This window comes from Bos indicus, chromosome 15 (genome assembly GCF_029378745.1).
Source record: "Bos indicus isolate NIAB-ARS_2022 breed Sahiwal x Tharparkar chromosome 15, NIAB-ARS_B.indTharparkar_mat_pri_1.0, whole genome shotgun sequence".
NCBI lineage: Eukaryota > Metazoa > Chordata > Mammalia > Artiodactyla > Bovidae > Bos > Bos indicus.
Genome location: NC_091774.1, coordinates 37,647,291 through 37,671,116, shown reverse-complemented (window position 1 = coordinate 37,671,116; position 23,826 = coordinate 37,647,291).

Below are 23,826 nucleotides of genomic sequence, written 5' to 3'. Positions count from 1 at the left end.
AACCGCTCAACTCTGCCTTTATCCCCTGGAGGCGGCCATAGACAATAATAGGTAAATAGATAAGAGGGGCTGTGTTCCAATAAAAACTTACCAAAGTAAGAGTTGGGTGCCCCCCGTGGCCTGGGGCTCTGGTTTGCTGTCCTGTGCTCTAGTTGAAAGTCTTATGTTGGGCTGGTTGCACTGACCGAGATACATTCAACAAAAGGGGGTCTCTTACCTTTTCATGTTCTCCTAAAGAAGACCCATAACTTTTCACACATCAAACATTTTCCCACTTTCATCTAAGATACTAGGCATTGCTGGGCAACTGATGATGCACAGATAGCTGTCGTTGTTGTTTTTTAATGTCCTGACTTCAACATCATTCTCATTCTAATGGTGGAAGAGCTTCCTTTGAAATTGGCTATTATAGGGCCAGGATTTATTTTGTAGGAAAGCAAAATTTGCCACCCCAAATGTATATCTTTGTCATAAAGATTATTTGGGCTCGATTATTTTTAAGAAATGAAAACTCAGAAAGGAGCTTTGAACTTCTCCCCTAACTACCTACGAGAATTTAAATAGAGGATCTGTTCTGCAAAGTTAACTATCACCAGATTGTGTAATACTCGATGCTGCAGTATGAACTAGGTGTATAGGCAGGGAGGAACCTAGCATAGTCTGCTTGTTAAGATTCTCTGTGTTCCATTGTCTCTACATGGCCCAGCAAACATTTGTTCACCAAACATTTGCTCTTTTTTCATCTTCCTATGATTGCCTTCTTTCCCTTTGAAGCCCCAGAGCCTGCCCCCTTCTCCTTAGTCCAGAATGACATATATACCCCATTTTGCCTGACTGTCTTTGTAGTCTTGTTTATGTGGATTCCCTGTGTGTATGTAATTAAATTTGTTTCCCACTATTGATTTGTCCTATATCATTTAAATTATTCGACAGCACAGAGCTAAGAGGGGATTGATGGAGTTTTCCCCTCCCCAGTGATTTATTATGACCAACCTAGATAGCATATTCAAAAGCAGAGGCATTACTTTGCCAACAAAGGTCCGTCTAGTCAAGGCTATGGTTTTTCCTGTGGTCATGTATGGATGTGAGAGTTGGACTGTGAAGAAGGCTGAGCGCAGAAGAATTGATGCTTTTGAACTATGGTGTTGGAGAAGACTCTTGAGAGTCCCTTGGACTGCAAGGAGATCCAACCAGTCCATTCTGAAGGAGATCAGCCCTGGGATTTCTTTGGAAGGAATGATGCTAAAGCTGAAGCTCCTGTACTTTGGTCACCTCATGCGAAGAGTTGACTCATTGGAAAAGACTGTGATGCTGGGAGGGATTGGGGGCAGGAAGAGAAGGGGACGACAGAGGATGAGATGCCTGGATGGCATCACTGACTCGATGGATGTGAGTCTCAGTGAACTCCAGGAGTTGGTGATGGACAGGGAGGCCTGGCGTGCTGCGATTCATGGGGTCCCAAAGAGTCAGACACGACTGAGTGACTGATCTGATCTGACCTTAATGATTTATTTTGACTTGCTGAATTAGATGACAGAGGTTAAGAAAAAAGAAAGTTGGGGCCAGGATCATCTGTAAATGTGTCTATGAAAGAAAGTCATTTCTTGTTACTATCTTTGCAGACTTTTATAATCTTCCTACAAAGCAACTCATAAAAGAGGGAGAGACATATTTTACTTAGAAACAAGGGAACAGTCATAAAGGTAAGCTTGATCACTGTTAATAGGAATACCTATAAAGACAATTCCACATTGGAACAAGGAGAGTTCCAAATGTGTGCCCTTGGAAAGCACACAATCTTTAGCGGAGATGCATCTATTAAGCTGCTGTCATGGAGAATGTGCAAACTGCTATGAGAGCACAGAGGAAGAAGAAGTCAGTTGCACCTGCCTGGCAGGGAAACCTACAAATACGTGATTAAAGGATGGGTTCTGAAGACTGAGTAGGAGTTTTCCAAGCAGAGAAAGCGTGAAAGGCACATCAAACAGAGAGAATAGCCCATGAAACAGTCTTAGTCACAAAAGATCGCTAGCATATGGCCAAAGCACTGGCTTTGTCGGGGGTGTGAGAGGAGGCATGCGTTGTTCCTTACTGTGTGAAGTGCTGTCTTCACCCCAGAAATTATCTCCCCACAAATACTCTCATGGCGGGCTCCCCTGATCCTATGGCTCTCTCCTCAAGCAGCAGCTCCTCAGAGAGGCCTTCCCTGGGCACTAGCAAACCCCATTCTGTCTCACTGTCCCTTTGCTGGGTTTTATTTTCTTCTTATCGCATGTATCATGTATATGATGTATTTAATTTATATTTTGTTTGTGTCTTCCAATTAGAGTATAAGTTCTGTGAAAGTAGGGGCTTAGTCCATGTTGATTTCTGTAGTACACTCAGTGCCTAGCATGGCATGTGCATAAAGTAGGTGCTCAGTAACTCATCAGATATCGATGCACCAAGAACTGGAAAGGGAGGTAAGGCTTTCTTTGGAGGTGCCCAACATCCAGTCCAGTCAGTCACATAGCAAGTGGTCACAACAGAGTGTGATAGAAGCTAGAACAGATAATGGCCTTGAAGATAAAGTTGGATGTTATTCCATGGGTGATGGGGTTGCCACGGAGGCCTCCTGGACAGGGAAGGCCAGAACCAGATTTAAGTGTTCATATCTGTTCGTATCTCACTTCATGGTAAATAGATGGGGAAAACATGGAAACTGTGACAGACTTTATTTTCTTGGGCTCCAAAATCACTGTGGATGGTGACTTCAGCCATTAAGTTAAAAGATGCTTGCTCCTTGAAGAAAAGCTATGACAAAACTAGACAGTGTACTAAAAAGCAGAGACATCACTTTGCCAACAAATGTCCATATAGTCAAAGCTATGGTTTTTCGAGTAGTCATGTTCAGCTGTGAGAGTTGGACTGTAAAGAAGGATGAGTGCCAAAGAGTTGATATTTTCAAACTGTGGTGCTGGAGAAGACTTGAGAATCCCAGTCCCTTCGACAGCAAGGAGATCAAGCCAATCAACCCTAAATGAAATCAACCTGGAATATTCATTGAAAGGACTGATGCTGAAGCTGAAGCGCCAATGCTTTGGCCCCCTGATGTGAAGAGCTGACTCAGTTAAAAAGGCCCTGATGCTGGGAAAGATTGAAGGCAGGAGGAAAAGGGGATGACAGAGGATGAGATGGTTGGATGGCATCCCTGACTCAATAGACATGAGTCTGAGCAAGCTCCAGCAAATGGTGGAGTAAAAGGAAGCCTGGCATGCTGCAGTCTGTAGGGTCGCAAAGAGTCAGACATGACTGAGTGACTGAACGACAACAAATCTCTGCTTATTTCCCTGGGAACCATAGGAGCCAAGGGAAGGTGTTCCTCTCCAGGGAGAGAGCTGAGTGGCTCTCCTCATCTCAGTGTTTCCTGTTAGAGAGGATATGCTCTTGGGGACTGCCCTGGGAATCCCTGGGATATTCATTGCTTCAAAGCTGAGACTCCTCACACAGGCCCTGGTGGGTCCAGGGCCAGGACTAGGGGGAAGCGATGGAGGTGAACAGGGTGTGATACTGAAGGGAGTATTTCCTCTTAGGTGCCCAGCCTGTGCCTGCAAGAACCCGAGAGGGAGCACTCTAAGCTCCTTGCCTGTCTCTCCCTAGACCCAGCCTTGGGAGTTGATTTCTCTAGAAGGCACATGGATTAAGGGCAAGGCCTTTTGGCTCCTGCTCGCAATGAAGAAATTGAGGTCTAGAAGGTAGATCTAGACTTTCTTGAGTTCCAACTGTGGAAGGGATAGTAGGCCTCAAGATGGGTATCTTAAGAAAAGGAGAGGGGAGGCAGATTCCAGGGGTCCAGGCTCCAGGCTCAGGACCATTGCTATTCCCCCATGTCCAGCTTCTATTGGAAGTCCAAGTCCCCACTTCTGGGCCTAATACCTTATGTGTCCTCCCAACTCTATAGATTTAGCCTGCCCATGTGTCCAGATGGTGGTACAGTGGGCAGGTAGGACTGAAACAGCTCTGGTTTGCCTCTGCCCTTGCTGGGCCCTGGGCTTCTGGGGCTGCACATGGTGAGAATCCCATGGCTCTCCTGGGCTTCTCTACAAAGCTTATGCCTGTCCCTCCTTTTGGTTTTCTTGCCCTGGAGTTGCCTGTGCTCAGGACTTGGCTTGGGTTTAGCTGGAGGCCCATCCTGGTCCTCTCAGGATGGGCTGTCATCCCTGGGTCATTCCTTCTAAGGATAGTTGCCCACCTGCCTGCCCCTGTATACTAGGTTCCCTTCCCTAGGGCCATGTTTCCCTGTGGGAGCTGTCCTACACACAGATTTCTCTAATGTCTAGAGACTTCTGTATTATCCCTGCCTCAGAGGTCAGGACTTGGATGTGTCCAAGATCAAACCATGGTTCCCTGCAGATCAGCCCTGGGAGTTTCTTACTAGTGTTATATTATACTCCCATGTTATGCTCTAGGCATAATAATTATTGTCTGGCTATAACATGACAGAGAAAGGGGAATATCAGACAGTATGTTGTGGATGGAATGGAGAAAAATAAACATAGCCATAGTCAAGCAGTCACTAGCTGTGCTTGAGATTAGTAGGAAAGCCTGCCTTCCAGTTTCCAGTGTTTAAGATTCCTTCAGATACTTCCTCCAGATATCCCCATACTCCAGAGATCATACTCCAGAGAGTATGATCTCCAGATACATACTCCAGAGATCCCCCTATGAGAAGAAAAACAAAATAATTTCATTTTATGCTTGTGGTAATCTTTTGAAGATAGATTTATTATTCCCATTTCATAGATGTGGAAAGTGAGGTCTGAAGAGTTGTGATGACTTGGATTAGACAGCTGATAAGTTATCAGGCTGACCCCAAGACCATGCTTCCTATATTTCATGGCTTCCCATATTGACCACACCCGGGAACTCATGCCAGGGGCATTTGGGCTGAGAGTTCTTTAGGGGAGCAAAGCACATGGGCACCTTCTTCTCCTGTCCCTGTCATTCCTGAGCAAGACAATGATGGCTTGGTGTACACATGCAAATGACATCCAGCTTCTCACTGCCGGATCCCTGAGCACAAGCATTTGTTGTTCATTTCTATAAATGTTAACATATCAGGATGTATTTTGACACGCTACTAAGATAAGTGCTAGAGCTGACAATAATAATGTATAATTTATGTCTCTCATATTACCTTCCCATCACTATGCTTACATTATTACATAAATTAGTTTAATGTATCTGACATTCATCAGATAATTTAAGCATTTGTTCTTTTGTCTCTGTCTCCTGCTCACAAGCTTCTAGGCTGGAGATCATGGCACCATGTTGGCACTGATTTGCAGGAATGCTGGGAAAATTATGGAAGACTTTTCTGATATACATAGAGGAGACATGATTTCCCTGTGAGCAGCTGGGTCACAGGGTTACAGACAACAACCCTAGAAGAAGCACTCACCTTGGAGAGAAATTGCAAAAATGGCCACAGATTCTTCCTGTATTTCAACTCCTATTTAATGTGATACTGGAGCTTCTCCTACCCAGAGTTGGAGTCTAGTTCTCCAGCTTTTAAATCTGGGATTGGCTATGTGTCTGGCTTTGGCTACAGGGTCATTGGCAGACTTGTTCACAGTGACTTGCCCTCTTGCTACTTTTGGAAATTGGCACTTAACCATGAGGTGAACAAGCCCCCAGTGGGGCGTGGGATGGTAAGACCCATGACCTAGTTATCTTCTTTGCTCTAGTGATACTCTTCCATTGCCAGACATGGGATTGAAGCCATCCCCTGCTAGCTGAGTGCAGCCATATGCAGAGGCAGCAGAAGAACCACCCAGCAGTTCCCAGCCATTGCCGCTCTACAGAATTCTGAGCTAAATGCATGGGCTGCTACATTAAGTAAGTTCAGAGTGATTTGTTACATGACAGAAAAAGTACAGAAGCTGAGATTGATAGATAGGGGAGTCCTATTTATAGTTAGGGAGAAGAGGATACTTCTTGAGTTCCTGCTATACCTCCAGGCTGGGCCAGGCATTTACGCATATATTATCATCTCCTTTGGTCCTCATACTGGATATAGAGTTTCCTTTGTGCAGTTAACACTATTAATATCCCCATTTTGCAGCAAAGAGATTTGCAACGCTTAGGTTACTTGCCCAAGATCACAAAGCTAGTAAATGGTAGAACCAGTATTCAAACTCAGGTCTATCTGCCTGGATGCCCTAACCCTGGTCATTAATTGGGATATTTTTTAAAGGAGAAGAAAAGTTTGAAGTGATTAATTCTGTTTGCATTTTTGTTCAGGGGAGGGACATCCAGACAACAAGTCCAAGTATTTGATATGATCATTAACACAAGGATATCAGTACAGGGTTTGTCAGTTGCAATATCCGTTAATTAATTTAACCAGCCTTATGAGTCAATACTGACCTCCTTCTTCTAGTTGAGGCAAGTAGATTCAAAAAGGTTTTAAAAAAAATTGCCCCAAAGAAGCAGGGGAGCCAGGACTTGAACTCAGAACTCCTGAATCTAAACTGCATGAGTGCTCCCTTGAGCCAGGCCATCCCCCTTTCCAGTCAGTTTCCCTGTGGGGCCTCAAATTGGATGCTTGATGATCTCATCATTGACGGATGAAGACAGCAGATCCAGAAATACTCCCTGTGCGCAGGGCCCTACACTAGGCCCTAGCAGTTTTCAGGGATGAGTATGGCTTAGTCCCTACCCTCACAGATCTGAGTTTCTGACTGGGGAGGCCATACTCCACGGTACGTTACACCCAGATCTAGGGGTGGCATGTCATCACGTGCTCTGGTGCTCTGGCATCTTCTTTTCAAGTGATGCTAATGCCTGTCCACTTAAATAAATCAACGTGTCCATTTTCACCATCAGTGCCTGTGATGCATGGGATGCCCCAGGGAACCCCTCCAAAGTGCTTCACTCTGTTTTCGTGTTCACAAGTGTTAAGAAGCAGTCAAAGATTTAAAACTGAAAAGTCCAGCATTGGCAAAGATCAGGAGAAGCGGACAGAATTTGTAAATTGATAACAATCTGTTTTTTGGGAGGGAAATTTGGATTAGGTAACAAACCCCTTAGAATATTCATACATTTGACCCTCAAATTCTAGAAATTTATTCTAAGGGAATCACCTACAATAAGGATGTACAAAACTGTATTTAAAATGTATTTTATGAAAAAAAAATGTATTTTATGATGATGACATTTAACTGAAAACAACCTAAATGTCCAACAATCAGTTCAGTTCAGTTCAGTCACTCAGTCCTGTCCTATTCTTTGTGACCCCATGAATTGCAGCACGCCAGGCCTCCCTGTCCATCACCAACTCCTGGAGTTCACTCAAACTCACGTCCATCGAGTCGGTGATGCCATCCAGCCATCTCATCCTCTGTCGTCCCCTTCTCCTCCTGCCCCCAATCCCTCCCAGCATCAGAGTCTTTTCCAATGAGTCAACTCTTCGCATGAGGTGGCCAAAGTACTGGAATTTCAGCTTTAGCATCATTCCTTCCAAAGAACACCCAGGACTGATCTCCTTTAGAATGGACTGGTTGGATCTCCTTGCAGTCCAAGGAACTCTCAAGAGTCTTCTCCAACACCACAGGTCAAAAGCATCAATTCTTCGGTGCTCAGATTTCCTCACAGTCCAACTCTCACATCCATACATGACCACTGGAAAAACCCTAGCCTTGACTAGACGGACCTTTGTTGGCAAAGTAATGTCTCTGCTTTTCAATATGCTATCTAGGTTGGTCATAACTTTCCTTCCAAGGAGTAAGCGTCTTTTAATTTCATGGCTGCAGTCACCATCTGCAATGATTTTGGAGCCCCCCAAAATAAAGTCTGACACTGTTTCCACTGTTTCCCCATCTATTTCCCATGAAGTGATGGGACAAGATGCCATGATCTTCGTTTTCTGAATGTTAAGCTTTAAGCCAACTTTTTCACTCTTTTCTTTCACTTTCATCAAGAGACTTTTTAGTTCCTCTTCACTTTCTGCCATAAGGGTGGTGTCATCTGCATATCTGAGGTTATTGATATTTCTCCTGGCAATCTTGATTCCAGCTTGTGCTTCGTCCAGCCCAGCGTTTCTCATGATGTACTCTGCATAAAAGTTAAATAAGCAGGGTGACAATATACAGCCTTGACATACTCCTTTTCCTATTTGAAACCAGTCTGTTGTTCCATGTCCAGTTCTGACTGTTGCTTCTTGACCTGCATATAGGTTTCTCAAGAGGCAGGTCAGGTGGTCTGGTATTCCCATCTCTTTAAGAATTTTCCAGAGTTTATTGTGATCCACAATGTCCAACAATAGGTTTTGGTTAAAGAAAATACATCCATACAATGTACTGCTACTCAGTGGATTAATTGATGCAGTAGATGAATAACATAAAATCATGAAAAGAAAGGGCAAATTATAGAAACGGTATTGCAGAATGAATTCATGTAACAAAGTATGTATAGCAAAATTCTGGAAGGTTACGTATTAAAGTATTAACAAGGCTTGTTTCTGGTGGAGAAATTAGTAAGTTTGGAGTATTTTTTGTTTTCTTCTGTATGTTCATTTGTATTTTCTTTACTGGTAGTGTAATGCTTTTGTGTTAAAAAGGTAATAAAAGTCTAATAAACAACATTCACCTGTTTAAATAAAATTTTCATAATATCTGTTTACTAAAATCTGGAGATCTGTGTGATAGTCATGCTCAAGTTTTAAATTTGAATGAAAGGAAATGCAGAATTTAAGAAGTAAGGGATGAGAGAAATGCTGTTACAGTTTGGGTACCAATATCCCATTTTTTTGGCTCCCACCCCAAAGCTGTCTGCCATCTTACTCACAGAGTTCATGTTGTCTCTTATTTTGATTCAAAATAGATCTGACTATTATGCAGTAGAAAGAGAAGAGGCTTCTGCATACAGATATGGCCTCAAATCCAACCCCCTTCCTACCTTGAGTGATAGTGGGCAATTCATGTAACTTCTCTGAGCGTCCATTTCTTTATCTGTCAAGTAGGAATAGACCTAACTTGCAGCAATGTTGGGAGAATTAGACACGCTGTGTGTATAGAGCCAAGCACAGGACCTGACATATGGTAGGTGGTCAATAAATTATTATTATATTGTTGTCACTTTGGTATTGTTATTGTTGTATAAAGGAACTACAGAGTACGGATACTATGCCCTTTTCTTTTTTTTTCTGGTAGGCAGATTTAATCAGCATAGAGATAGATTTTAAAGGAATGCTCCCTGGCTGTTGAAGCTGGGACTTACCTCCTCCTTATCAGTGTCATTTGCAAAAGGCTCCTTCATGTCTCCCAAGGCTCAACTCAAAGCATCTCTACTCCTGGGAAAGAATACATTTCTTTTTACAGGCAGATCGGGCTTATTGTCTTACACGTGGAGGAAAGTGCAGCATTTGCCCCATTATAAACATGGCTTAGCTAGCATGGGGCCTGCTGCCCCACACTACACACCTGTGCTGATGGCAGATAGTGCTGGTCATGATGCCCTTTCCTAAGGAGCCAAGGCACAGTCAGGGAATCTGCTCAATACCAAGTTTCCTGCAGTTTTTACAAATTGATCAGAGGTTGCAAACAAGAGGAATCCCGCTTGCCTCTTTTGGATGAAAGCAGAGTGGGGGAGGGTGGAGGAGGAAGGAAGGTTGAGAGTTCATCTGTTTCAGCCTTCTAGGCCTCCTGGTGAAGGACATGGAAGCCTGGCACGCTCGACTGAACAACAAAGGCTTCATTTAGTCTTGGCCAGAAGGGGCACTGTGTTCACTTCCTGGTCTCTCCCACGCCTGGAATGAGTTGCTGCAGAGGTAGTTGGGCCAGGTGTTTGTCATTCTTGGATTGGACGGTTTTGGGTGGCTTGGAATGTCTACTTTTCTAGAAAACTGAGGCCCAGAAAGGAAAGTGACTGGTCCAGATGAGTTTGTGGCAAAGCCAGGTCTGATGAGGGCTCGGCTTTCTGTCTTGGCAGCCTTCCACAAATCGTGACGTCAAGTATCTGGGCGGCAGGCTCATTCCCTAGGAGGAAATATAGGATCTCGGCAAATGGGCAAGGCCAGTCCTTCCTCCCCTGGACTGAGCTTGGCTGTCCCAGGGGCACTATCTCCTCTGCCTGCTAGGCCATACTACAGCCCTGGGGGCCAGATTGCTTCTCCAGGGCCCCCACCCTGGGGTTCTCTCTGGGTTCTTCTTGAAAGGCTTGGGGAAGTAAGTGATCAGATTCCAAAGACTTTCCCCTGGGGTGGAGTTGGGGGTGGGCGGCATTTCCCAGAGTGGGGCTTTGCCTAGGCAGGGGGCTCAGCTAAGAGCTACAGGCTCACAGCAGGGGCTCCTTAAATATGCAGAGGGAGCAGCTGCCTTTGATCTCTCCAGCGAAGAAGCAGCCACTCCCCGCTGAGCTGGAGTGTGCATGTGTGCTTGAGGGTGGCATGTGTGTGTGGGTTCACATGTAAATGAGGGCAGACTGGACACCAACATGTGCACGTATGTGTATGCACACAGGCACCGCTACAGGTTCACATGTGTGCATATGCATGCATATGTGTGTGCCTATCTGTGTATGTGTGCCCGTATCTAAACTTGGGAGTTACTGAGTGTGCGTACGTGTGTATGCCTTGAAGTTTGCTGGGCAGAGCACATGTCTGCACGTCAGTTCATCTGTGATATCTCTATAACACAATGAATGGTATTATCCGCCCAGCAATTTCCATATGAGGCAATTTATAACAGTGTTGGGCTTCCCACATGGCACTAGTAGTCAAGAACCCGCCTGCCAATGCAGGAGATGTAAGAGACTCAGGTTTGATCCCAGGGGTGGGCAGATCCCCTGGAGGAGGGCATGGCAACCCACTCCACTATTCATGCCTGGAGAATCCCATAGACAGGGGAGCCTGGTGGGTTGTGATCCATAGGGTCACAGAATAAGACAAGACTGAATTGATTTAGCAGACAGGCATAATAGTGTTACTCTTTGTTCAAAATATTACCCCTGAAGTCATGGTAGAACAACCTCGTTCTGCCTCCTGGCCCAATTTAATTTGTCTAGGGATGAGTCAATTCTAGTACCCACTCACCTCATTATGATGGTCAGGAAATGCTGTGGTAGGCTGGATTACCATTTAAAACTTCCTTTGTCACCTTTCTCCCATTGATGTTTGGAATGGCTGAATAACCTCCTTTGGCCAATGGAAATGAGAGCCCAGGTGACATAAGCTATACTTAAGCCAAAGCTCTAAGAGCCCTTGCCTGACTTGCCATTTCTCCTTTTCCTCTGCCATAAGACTTGTGATATTCAGATAAATGCTGTTCTGTCATCCTGGGTCCCAGAAAGCAGATGCCCTGGAGCAGAGCCTTAGCCAGCCAAAGGTAAACATGTAGTACAAGTAAGAAGTAAACCTTGTGGGAGTAAAGCGTGCAGATTTTAGGGGTTTTCATTGTTGTGACCTAGATATTGCAGCTTAACCTATCCTAAACTGACTACAACAAATTGGCGATGGAATCAATTGTCTCACTCCTTGGGCTTTCAGTTTTGGAACTAGAAAGTGCTTTAGTAATTTCTGTTGACTGTGATTTATGGCTGGAGATCAGGAAATGTGTGGTCATGTTTCCCATTCATGAATAAAGGCCATATTTCTCTCATCTGACTAAACATATGCCTTTTATGCAAAGTCAGCAAAGATAGAGAGCAGAGAAATAGAGATCAAAGTGGGAGATGAAATTGATGAAGTCTGTGGTTCTGAGTTCAGTTGTTCTTGAGACCCAGCTGCATCCTTGCTCTGCACCCAGCTTCATTGTCCCATTTCATCTTGATTCTGTAAACAGTAAATTCCCCCTCTGAAAATGAAAGTGTTAGTTGCTTAATCATGTCCAACTCTTTGCAACCCCATGGACTATATATATGGCTCATCAGACTCCTCTGTCCATGGTATTCTGCAGGCAAGAATACTGGAGTGGGTAGCCATTTCTTCCTCCAGAGGATCTTCCCAACCCAGGGATCAAACTCGGGTCTCTAGCACTGCAGGCAGATTCTTTACCATCTAAGCCATCAGGGAAGCCCCAGATTCCTCATCTAATTAATGCCAACCTGAATTGAGTTTCTGTCACTTGCACTGACTCTAATGTAATACGTATGGTTTTGTGTGACAATACACATATACATTACAATGCTATGTGTTTGAATGCATATTTGTGTATATTCATATATGTGCTGACACTTATGAAATGTGTGTGCCTATATATCCTCATGTGCCTCTGTGTGTCCTGGTAATCCTATGCAGTTATCAGTTCAGTTTAGTTCAGTTGCTTAGTCGTGTCTGACTCTGCAACCCCATGGACTGCAGCACACCAGACTTCCCTGTCCATTACCAACTCCCAGAACTTGCTCAAACTCATGTCCATTGAGTTGGTGATACCATCCAACTGTCTCATTCGCTGTTGTCTCCTTCTCCTCCTGCCTTCAATCTTTCCTAGCATCAAGGTCTTTTCTAATGAGTCAGTTCTTTGCATCACGTGGCCAAAGTACTGGAGCTTCAGCTTTAGCATCAGTCCTTCCAGTGAATACTCAGGACTGATTTCCTTTAGGATTGACTGGTTTGATCTCCATGCAGTTCAAGGGACTCTCGAGAGTCTTCTCCAGCATCATAGTTCAAAAGCATCAATTCTTCGGTGCTCATCTTTCTTTATGGTCCAATTCTCACATCCATACATCACTACTGGAAAAATCATAGCTTTGACTAGATGGACATTTGTTGTCAAAGTAATGTCTCTGATTTTCAATATGCTTTCAAGGTTTGTCATAGCTCTTATTCCAAGGAGAAAGCGTCTTTTAATTTCATGGCTATAGTCACCATCTGCAGTGATTTTGGAGCCCAAGAAAATTAAGTTCGTCACTGATTCCATTGTTTCCCCATCTATTTGCCATGAAGTGATGATACTGGATGCCATGATCTCAGTTTTTTGAATGTTGAGTTTTAAGACAACTTTTTCACTCTCCTCTTTCACTTTCATCAAGAGGCTTCTCAGTTCCTCTTCGCTTTCTGCCTTATGGGTTGTGTCATCTGCATATCTGAGGTTATTGATATTTCTCCCTGCCTGTAATCTTGATTCCAGTTTGTGATTCATCCAGCCCAGCATTTTGCATGATGTACTCTGCATATAAGTTAAATAAGCAGGGTGACAATATACAGCCTTGACATACTCCTTTCCCAATTTGGAACCAATCTGTTGTTCCATGTCCAGTTCTAACTGTTGCTTCTTGACTAGCATACAGATTTCTCAGAAGGCATGTAAGGTAGTCTAGTATCCCCAGCTCTTTAAGAATTTTCCATAGTTTGTTTTGATCCACACAGTGAAAGGCTTTAGAGTAGTCAATGAAGCAGAAGTAGATGCTTTTCTGGAATTCTCTTGCTTTTTCTATGATCCAACGGATGTTGGCAATTTGATCTCTGGTTCCTCTGCCTTTTCTAAATCCAGTTTGAACATCTGGAAGTTCTTGGTTCACATACTGTTGAAGTCTAGCTTGGAGAATTTTCAGCATTACTTTGCTAGTATGTGCAATGAGTGAAATTGTGTGGTAGTTTGAACATTTTCTAGCATTGCCTTTCTTTGGGATTGGGATGAAAACTGACCTTTTCCAGTTATAGAGTTATAGAGGTGCATTTATATGCAGGTGTGTGCAGTTACAGAGGTATATTTATGGTATGTTGGTGAATTTGCCTGACAGTAAGTGTTCAATAAATAATTTCAGAATAATTTATCTCTATTTCAACAGCATGTGTGCATGTTTGTGGCACAAACAGTGACCTAGAAAGAATGACATCAGGAGGGGCTGGTTATCCATGGCAGGGCTCTGCTGGGACATCTCCCAACTGCACGTGGACGCTGTGTGATGACTGCTCTCATACTTCCGTCCCTCCTGAAGTGTTTACACTTTGGCATCTCAGGTTGTCCTCTTGGGCTTCTACCTGGCTGGGCCTTATCCTTCCTTGAGCTCTAGACAGAAAGAGAAACAGCCTGGGCTCAGCCTGCCAGTCTCTGGTGGTGCTGGAACAGTCACCAGGGAGGCCCAGGAAAGGCCAAGATTTCAGGAGGCATTTCTGGAAGGATCCTTTAGGTTCAGAGTCAGCATGGCTGATGTCACCCCAGCCACCTTCAGGAGCTCTGGGTCTGGTGTTCATTGTCTTAACAGGGAATTTTAATCAACAGACTTTGTGCATCTGACTTCGGCTGTTTCATGATGAGGTGGTTTGACAGAAACTTTGGACTTGATTTCTGCTATTTGCACTTTATTGTCATGTGTTAGGAAAGTATTTTGAATTGGTGAGGTGGAAAGATTGAAGAGACAGCAGTGAAGGGCACAGGAGGTGAGATGATAAGATTGCTACCAGGAAAGAAGCGTCACACTTGGGGGATTTCTGGGTGAGAAATCCGGGGCTCCGGGGGCTTGAAAGAACTGTGAAGATCAACTGGTCCAATCCCACCTCCAAGCTCAAATCCCCTTTATAAGTAGTCATTGTAATGGTAATGACTGTAATAATAGCTACTAAACTGAGCTCCTACCAGCCTCATAGGAAGCTATCCTAGTCAGTCTCCATAGGTTGCAGGGCATAGAGACCCAGCCAGGATAGCTCATGTTTCCCTCCCCTCTTCTCTTCTCCTCCCTATGTTATGGGGATATAGGGAAAGACCATCTTTCTCCAACTAGAGCATTGGTTTTCAATTGGGGGTGATTTTTCCCCTCTCCCCCCACCAGCTGCTTATGGCAATGTCTGGGAGACATATTTGGTTGTCACGACTGGGGTAGCATCAGGTAGGGAAGGATAAGAGGGGAGAGCAGAACAATAGTAATACATGGTTTGAGAAGAATATTTTGCTATCAGAGTAAAAAATGAAGGCTGGGATATGTGGTTTAGACTCTCCACACAATAGCAGTTGCAGGCTATTTCTATTGCATATTATGGAAAGGATCATGTGTCATTGGGATATTTGGAAGTCATATTCTCAAGTGATCGCCCATAAGTGGGATCAGCCCATATGGGACCCTCTGTAAGGCATAGGGGAAGCTTTGGCATAAACACCTTGGCACTAAGCACAACTTTTCCAAGACTGTAACCTGGATATTGTCTGTAGGTTTGAGAATTTTCTAGGATAATGTTGAATTTCATTTCCTTGGTAAGGGTTGCTGGAAACTTCTTGCCTTGTTTAGTGATCATGGACCTTGGCCTTGAGGGAATGCTTAAAGATGGGTCTGGAAGCAGCCAGTTTTTAGAAGAAACCTAAAGAGTGTAGGGAGATGGTCAGATAAAGGGGACCCATCTGGAGTCCCCAAGAGGTGGATGGGCCTAGAGAGCCCCTTTCAGAGGATGCTGGTCTAGCGTGAAGGGTCATTAGGAAGGGGATCCCAGGTGCCCTCAGTGAGTTGAATGGGACAATCCAGAATGGAAACTTCCAAATCTATCAGGAGATATATACTATCTGGAGCTGCAGAGGCAGCTGATCAAAGAGAATGGATTGACACAGGATCAAACTACCTCCCTGTCTGTGTCCCCTCGCCTTCTGTTTCCTGTTTCTCTCTCTGACTCTGACCTCTTGTCTTTTTCTTCCTTCCTATCGCTTTGATCCTCTTTTGTTGAAAGTGAGTTGAAGCCACATAAAGGATACCAAATTAAAGAACTGAATTTCATGCTGAACTTATTTGTTAGTACACTCAATAAACATCTATCACGTCCTAGTTTCTAGCACAATAACACAAACTAAATGGTCAAGAGTTATTTGTTAAATGAATATATAGATAATTAAGTCTTAGTTTAAATGTTATCTCCTTGGAGAAGCCTCTTTCTTAACCAAGTTACAGACAAGAGTCTTTTATTTCAAGTCAAGCTCTACACCATTCTTACATTTCATTTCCTTCATAATACACATACCTAATACTATATTAAAATATTTTTGGTTGGTATGTTGTGGTCTGAGTCCCTTACTAGATTGCTCTGGGCAATCAGGAAATTGGTTCACCTGGTCTCCCCAGTGCCTGGGAGAATGTCAGGTACATGGTTGCTGCTGCTAAGTTGCTTCAAGTCATGTCCGACTCTGTGCGGCCCCATAGACAGCAGCCCACCAGGCTCCCCTGTCCCTGGGATTCTCCAGGCAAGAAACTGGAGTGGGTTGCCATTTCCTTCTCCAATGCATGAAAGTGAAAAGTGAAAGTGAAGTCGCTCAGTCGTGCATGACTCTTAGCGACCCCTTGGACTGCAGCCCACCAGGCTCCTCTGTCCATTGGATTTTCCAGGCAAGAGTACTGGAGTGGGGTGCCATTGCCTTCTCTGAGGTACATAGTAAACACTTTCAAATATTCCTAAGTAGAGAAGTCTATTGGTTAACTTCTGTTCTCTGGGTCAGGTGGTGTGGGGAGTCCTGGGGATTCAGAGATGAGAGAGACATGGTCTCTGGTCAGAAGACTCTCCAAAGTGGGATAGAAAATTCCTGGTAATTTCTGGGAGTGAAACAATTGAAGTTCCCCTTGCAGTTGACTCAACTGCCATCATGGAGTGAGTCCTAGAGTAAGTCATAAATAAGCACTAACTGTTGTTACAAGCAACCCTCAAAGACCAGTGAAATAATCCAATAAAAATTCAGTTTTTCTCTCTTCACAATCAGGTCAGTGAATATCTTTTTTTTTTTTTTTTGCCAAATGTTAACTCTAGAGCCTGGACTCTTCCACTTTGTGGTCCTATTTTCAGCACCAATATATGGTCACTGTGAAGTGGGAGGGGAGTGACAGAGAGCAAGTGGGGGATTTTTACAGGTCGCTCACACTGGAGGTGGCGTGCATGACGACGCTCCATGATTCATCAGTCAGAACCTAGTTTTGTGGGCTCCAGGTAACTGCCAAGGGTGATGAATATTATCCATCTGGGTGCCCAGAGGAAAAAGGAAATGAATCTGGTGACCACACAATGTTTTGTTTTTGCCATAGATAGGATGGAAGGGAGAGGTCATGGACTAAGACAGGGAAATAACTTAGGAGAATTCATGAGAACAGGTACCAAGGTCATAGCAGTAGCCATCAGTGCAGGAAGAGAATTTGATAAGCCTATCAGGAAATTCAGAAGTTAAAGTCACATAATAATGCACCGATTTCATAAGTCCTTTAGTAAAATCACCATGAATCTTGCATCAGGGGTGACTCCTGATTGGACTCTTGCTTCGCTGTTAGAAGTTATTCTGAGGAGGGCATTGTCCCTGCTGCCTTCTGAGTTTTGCTGTGGATATAAAGAGACAAGTTTCTGTCTTACTGAGGCGATAACTGGAGAATGGACAAAAGATGAGAATTTGAGGCACAAAGATTACCTAACTCTTTTTCTGTGGTACTTCTATTTTTTTAGATTTTTTACATTTCAAATAAAGTCTTCACCAAAATGAGCGATTGTCAATTATGTGGCTAATTCTGTTCCAGAATCCCTGGGAATATAAAAGGGTAAAGATATGATCCTGGCTCTCAAATGACCTACATTTTGCTTTAGGGAGCTTCAAGGAATTTATGTGATGCAGTTGCAGAAACCAAAGGCATCAAACTCTTGAGATGCAGGTGCTAAGTTTTGTGTGAATTCCTGGCAAAGTGAGGTAAGTATAGGCAGATGTTGATGAAAACATTTTTGAGGGAGGTGGCACTTGATTTGGGTGTCCTAGAATTCCCTCAAAAGAGGAATATATATATATATATATAATATATATTATATATACACACATATATGTATACATTATAGTATATTATATGTATATATATGTATGTATATGTGTATGTATGGTGCTAGTGGTAAGGAATCTACCTGCCAATGCAGGAGTTTAAGAGTTGCTGGTCCGATCACTGGGCCGGGAAGATCCCCTGGAGGAGGGCGTGACCACCCACTCCAGTATTCTTGCCTGGAGAATCCCATGGACAGAGGAGCCTGGTAGGCTACTGTCCATAGGGTTGTAAAAAGTCAGACATGAGTGAGTGACTCAGCACGCATGCATGAACACATATATACATTTGTGTGTATATTCCAGGGGCCAACAGTGTAATTTTAGAATCAGATAAGACTAAGTTTGGAGCTGGATTCTACCCCTTACTAACTACAATGTCTAGTAAAGGCAGGCAAGTGAGATACCATCAACACAGCAGGGTGCCTGGCACTGGGGAAATGTTCGATAGGGAGTTGTTAGATTGTAAGAGAACAGTAAGTGTGTATTTCCTGAAGCTAGATTCCTTGGGGTGAATCCCAGCTCGGTTCTTTACTGCGTGATCTTGGCTAAGTCACTTCACCGCTCTGTGACTCAGTGTCTTCATCTGGGAAACAGGTATCATGTTACTGCCTATCTTGTAGGATTGCAGTGAGTAGTAAATCCATTAACACGCATAAAGAGCATGTAACAGTACTATGTAAGCTGTAGCTTTAATATCACTATTAGAAACATAATCATTTTACCTCCACATATGATCACCCTACACTGAGATGTAGAGACATTTCCTTTCTTGGAGAACCACAGAATAATTCAGACACATGTGCTGCATTTTATTGTGTGTGTGTGTGTGTGTGTGTGTGTGTGTGTGCACACGTACAAGCACCCATATGTGTGTGTGATGAGAAGTGATGGCCCGAACGATGGCACCTTTCTCACACTGTGACATTGACACATGCATTTTCAATTAAGTTGAGCTCCCATTTTGCTCTACTCATTTGGCAGCAACCACAAGTTCACAGAAAAATATGAATAAGGTGCATAAACAGGGGTGGGGGTGGGAGAGTCAGAGAATCAATTTACAGTTTGTGAAGATGAGTTTTAAAGCCTCCTTTTTATGTAAAAAAAAAATACATTGGATCCTTGTCCATCATGTATAGTAGCAGTTATAGCAATCACTTATTGAATACTCACTGTGTGTTGGGCATGTTGCTAAGTGCTTTAGAAATGAATTATCTCATTTAATCTTCATAATACCCTAGTGGGTTTTCAATGGTCGGTGTCATTAAAAGGGTTTTAAGAGATTAGCTGGCCTGAGGTCACATGGCCAGTATATGATAGAGCCCAGATTAAAACACAAGCTTTTCTGACTCTAAAAGGTCATGGTCTTAACTAGGGCTGATGTCCATCCAGGACACACCCAGATGGCATAGGAAATTTGTAACCATCGTCCTTTCTGATGCCTTGGCCCCTGCTGTACTGGCTGGCAAATATTTCTGTCACTGCTCTTCTCAACCTGGAGGCAATATTACATTGTTATAATTGAACGTGGGAGGGGAAAAAAAAGACAGTTGTGGAATATCTTCTTAGAATCTATGACAAATTGATTTGAATTGAAAAAGAAACAGAGCTAAATTTAAAATGCCCAGGATCTCAGGATTGAAATGGTTGACAACTGTATCTGCAATACCTGTCCAGCCTGGTGGGAGGAAAGGGCACTTTGGTGGAAGTCAGGGAGCTGGCTTGTTAAAAACACTCCTCCTAACCCCAGGAGAAAGATGCTTTTGAAAACAAAACAAGAAATGCAATAAATAAATGAATAAATAAGTAAATGAAAAATCACCCACGATTCTCAAATTCTTATCTCCTAGAGAAAACCTCTGACAACTATGGTTACCATTTTGGTGCTCTGTGTGTGTGTGTGTGTAATTTTAGAAATATATTTATATATTACTCCAGCTGTAGGCTGAGGGGGTCAATCTGAGAGGTCTTTTCCCTCGGAAAGAATTCTAACAATAATTCAGTAACTCCTCTCAGGGCGTCCAATGGGAGAAGCTGGGGATGTGCATTTTTGCCTGTCTGGTTGGACTCTCGTTTATCCCTAGTGAAAAATTGTCTGAGGGGAAAATTTCTTAGTGCATAAAACTGAAAAGCAGAGCTCAGTACAGTATATAATCCTAACAATGCCATATGAAAATGCAGTAAAAATAGAGTCAATTATACACTGTCAAAGCTTTTCTCTAAACAGCTGCCTAAAAGAATATGACAATTTTTCCTACAATGTAGTAAAAAAAAAAATTCTCTCACAATGCCAACTACACAGGGCCGAATTCATTAACACTTTATTACCTTAAACTCCATTGTAAGAGAAAAATAATATGAGGCAACTTGTCACTTTTTTTCTTTTCCCGGTTTTGTTACTGTGACACATTAAGATTTGGGCGCCTGCTAGTGTGTTGTGATCTACATTTAATGATCTTAACAGGGACTTAGTAAGACATTGTTCGTTTCTCTTGCGCTATCCCTGAGCGGGGTGTTACATGAACAGTGAGACCCAATTATATCATAGTGTAATTTACAAAGGAGGAAAAAAAAGTTCTTTTCATGGCCTGTTCCCCAAGGAGACTAGGAGTATTGTAGCAGTTTCTTGGCTCTGCTTTGCAACAATATAATTAGCTATAATCTGAGCATTTGCATATAGTACATTGAGCAGGAATAACTCTCTACTTGCTGGGTTAGGCTGTAAAATGATCTTTTTTATAAGATAGCCTCTCTGATACACCTAATTTTACTTAGCACATTTGCATCTATGTTGTGGCTGATCATCACAAATGGAAATTGTCACTCTCAATACGGAAGAAAAATGAGAAAAATTCATTATAATGAAAGCAAGTTTTTAACCAACAGATTTTTAATCAGGCCTACTGTGGACTCAGAACTGGGGCAGGGCCCTTATGCCTTTGAGATTAAAATCTGGACTTTATTGCAGTCCAAACTTGGTCTAACTTTGCAGTTAGCCTTACATTTTATACACCTTAAAATTTATACCTGAGAACACCAAGTCCTTCAGGATCATGGTATCTGAAGCCTCTAATCAAAACACAGGTCTTTTCTTATTTCCTGAAACAAAAATAAACAAATAAGGAAACACTAGTTCGAGGGGTTGAGAAATAGGAGAGTTTTTTAGTTAGCTATCTCTTTCTTGTAAACTGTCTACTTTCTCTCTCTTCTCTCTCCATCTCTCTCTCTCATCCTTATAACCACCAAGTATGTGTTAGTCACTCAGTCATATCTGACTCTTTGCGATCCCATGGGCTGCAGCCCTCCAGGCTCCTCTGTCCATGGAATTCTCCAGGCAAGAATACTGCAGTGGGTAGCCATTCCCTTCTCCAGAGGATCTTACCAACCCAGGGATCAAACCTGGATCTGCTTTGCTGGCAGATTCTTTATCGTCTGAGCCACCAGGGAAGCTCTATAACCACCAAAATTGGTGACTAATCATAGGTCCATAAACTGGCACACTGGTTGATTTCATCAGCTGATTTCACCTTACAGATGGTGGGTGTATGACTCCAAAGTTTAAGGCAAAAATCTTAGAGTCAAAATTATCCTTGTAAATCCCATAGAATCATACTCAAAAAACTGGAGAAACTCCATTATGAGAGGCCAATGGAAACTGAACAAATTGAAAGGATAGTAGATTCAAAGCAATTTCTCATTTCAGTCTCTCTCCAGGACACACCCTAATTTTTAGTGGAATAGCCTTGTGTTGAAGTCTATCATGCTCAGTATCCCTACCTTTCCATCTCTCTTCCTCCCTATTCCATCTAAACAGAAGGATTTAATTGGCAGTAAGCATGACTCTTGGGCTTCCCAGGTGGTTAATGCTACAGAACCTGCCTGCCAAGGCAGGAGACCTAAGGGACGCAGCTTCAATCCCTGGGTTGGGAAGATCCCCTGGAGGAGGGCATCTTGCCTGGAGAATCCCATGGACAGAGGAGCCTGATGGGCTACAGTCCATGGGGTTGAAAAGGGTTGCACACTACTGAAGTGACTTCGGTACACTTAAGTATACACACACAAGCATGACCCTCATTCACTCCCACTAAATGTAAGTTCCACTGGATTGCTGGTCTTCGTAAACCTTTGTTTCAGCACTAGCACTGTGCTTGACATGTAGCAGGCACTTGGTCAGTATCTATGCAAAAATGATTGAAAAAAACTGCTAATCCTTTAACCTCAGCCACAGAAAATATACTAGAAAGACTATGGTAGATATTAAGCCCCAGTGGTCATGTTCAATGTCCCCATATTACTACTTTGATAATTCAGAAGATGGTAGAGATGATCTGCTGATGTGTTGTTTCCAAAGTCGGATTTATTTCCCATTGCAGATTTGGAGATGTGAAATTCCATATTTTTGGAATAGATTGGAGCTCTGTTTTGGCCAATCAATATATATTGATTGGACATTTAGGGTTTTGGAGTTTTGGGATTCCATTCAGAAGTGGGTATTATGGATTGAATCGTGTCCCCCCTAAAATTCAAATGTTGAATGTTATACGTTGTAACTCTGAATGAAACCTTATTTGGAGATAGAGCCTTTATAGAGGCAATCAAGTTAAAATAAGATCATTAGGGTGGGCTCTACTCCAATGTGATTGATGTCCTCATGAAAAGGAAGAGTTTGGACCAGAGACACTTCTAGAAGGTCAGTTCAGTTGTGTCCAACTCTTTGCAACCCCATGGACTTCCAGGGTCCATGCTTCCAGGCTTCCCTGTCCATCACCAACTCCTAGAGCCTACTCAAACTCATGTCCATTGAGTTCATGATGCCATCCAACCATCTCATCCTCTGTCGTCCCCTTCTCCTCCCACCTTCAATCGATGATGTGGAAAGACACAGATAGAAGGTGCTCTTCTCAAGCTAAGGAGAGAGAACTGGGACAGATCCTTCCCCCACAGCCCTCAGAAAATACCAACACTGCCAGCACCCTGACTTTGGACCTGCAGCTCCAGGCTTGTGACATTTCTGTGGTTTAAGCCAGCTTATCTATAGTGTTTTGTTAAGGCAGCCTTGGCAAACTAACACAGTAGGTAAACTGAGGCCTAAACCTAAATCAGTACCCAGACCACTAGCAGTTAGGCAAGATGGTCAATGTTTTTGGGCAGGCTTGTTTAGATATGAAGAATCTCAGCACTGGAGACTATTTTCAAGAGGTTTTTCAGTCTCCTTCATATATGATCCCTTCTTCATCAAAGAGCTGAGCTCTTTCTTTTGTGATTCTATTTTTTACTCAACCAACATATTTGTGTACAACATCAGTGAATTGTTCCTACTACCAAGAATTTATAGAAAATATTAGATTTATTTTCCCTATTTTTTTTCTTTCCCTATTTTATTTATTTATTTATTGCGGAAGTTTCAAAAGTAAGAGGGGAAGGGAGCAAAGAGTATTGGAAATGGGAAGCAGTACAGAGAAATGCAAGATAGAACTTTTAATGATTTATGTACTAGCTTTTTAATTTTGTAACTTTTTATACTTTTAACTTACACAAAAGTTGCATTAATAGTGAAAGAGCTCCCATATACCTTACACCCAGGTTCACTAGTTGTCAACATTTGCCACAATCCTTTATAGTTAATATATACTATGTATATAATTATAATTATGTAAAATATATACATATATATATTGGAGAAGGGAGTGACAACCCACTCCAGTATTCTTGCCTAGAGAATCCCACGGACAGAGGAGTCTGGTGGTCTGCAGTCCATGGGATAACAAAGAGTCAGACATGATTGACTTTCACTTTGTGTATACATACACACACACACTCACACACACACACACACACACACACACACACACATATATATATATATTCTTTTTTCCTAAGTATTTCACTGTGCCTTTCCCAAGAATGAGGCTATTTCCTTATGTAACTGCAGTTAACTACCAAAATCAAATTTAAGACTGATATTAATCTACAGACATTATGAAAATTTCACCAATTATCTTAATAATATCTTTTATAGCACTTTTTAATTTTCTGGCTCAGAATCCAATTTGAGATCACATATTGTATTTAATTTTTGTGATTTTTCAGT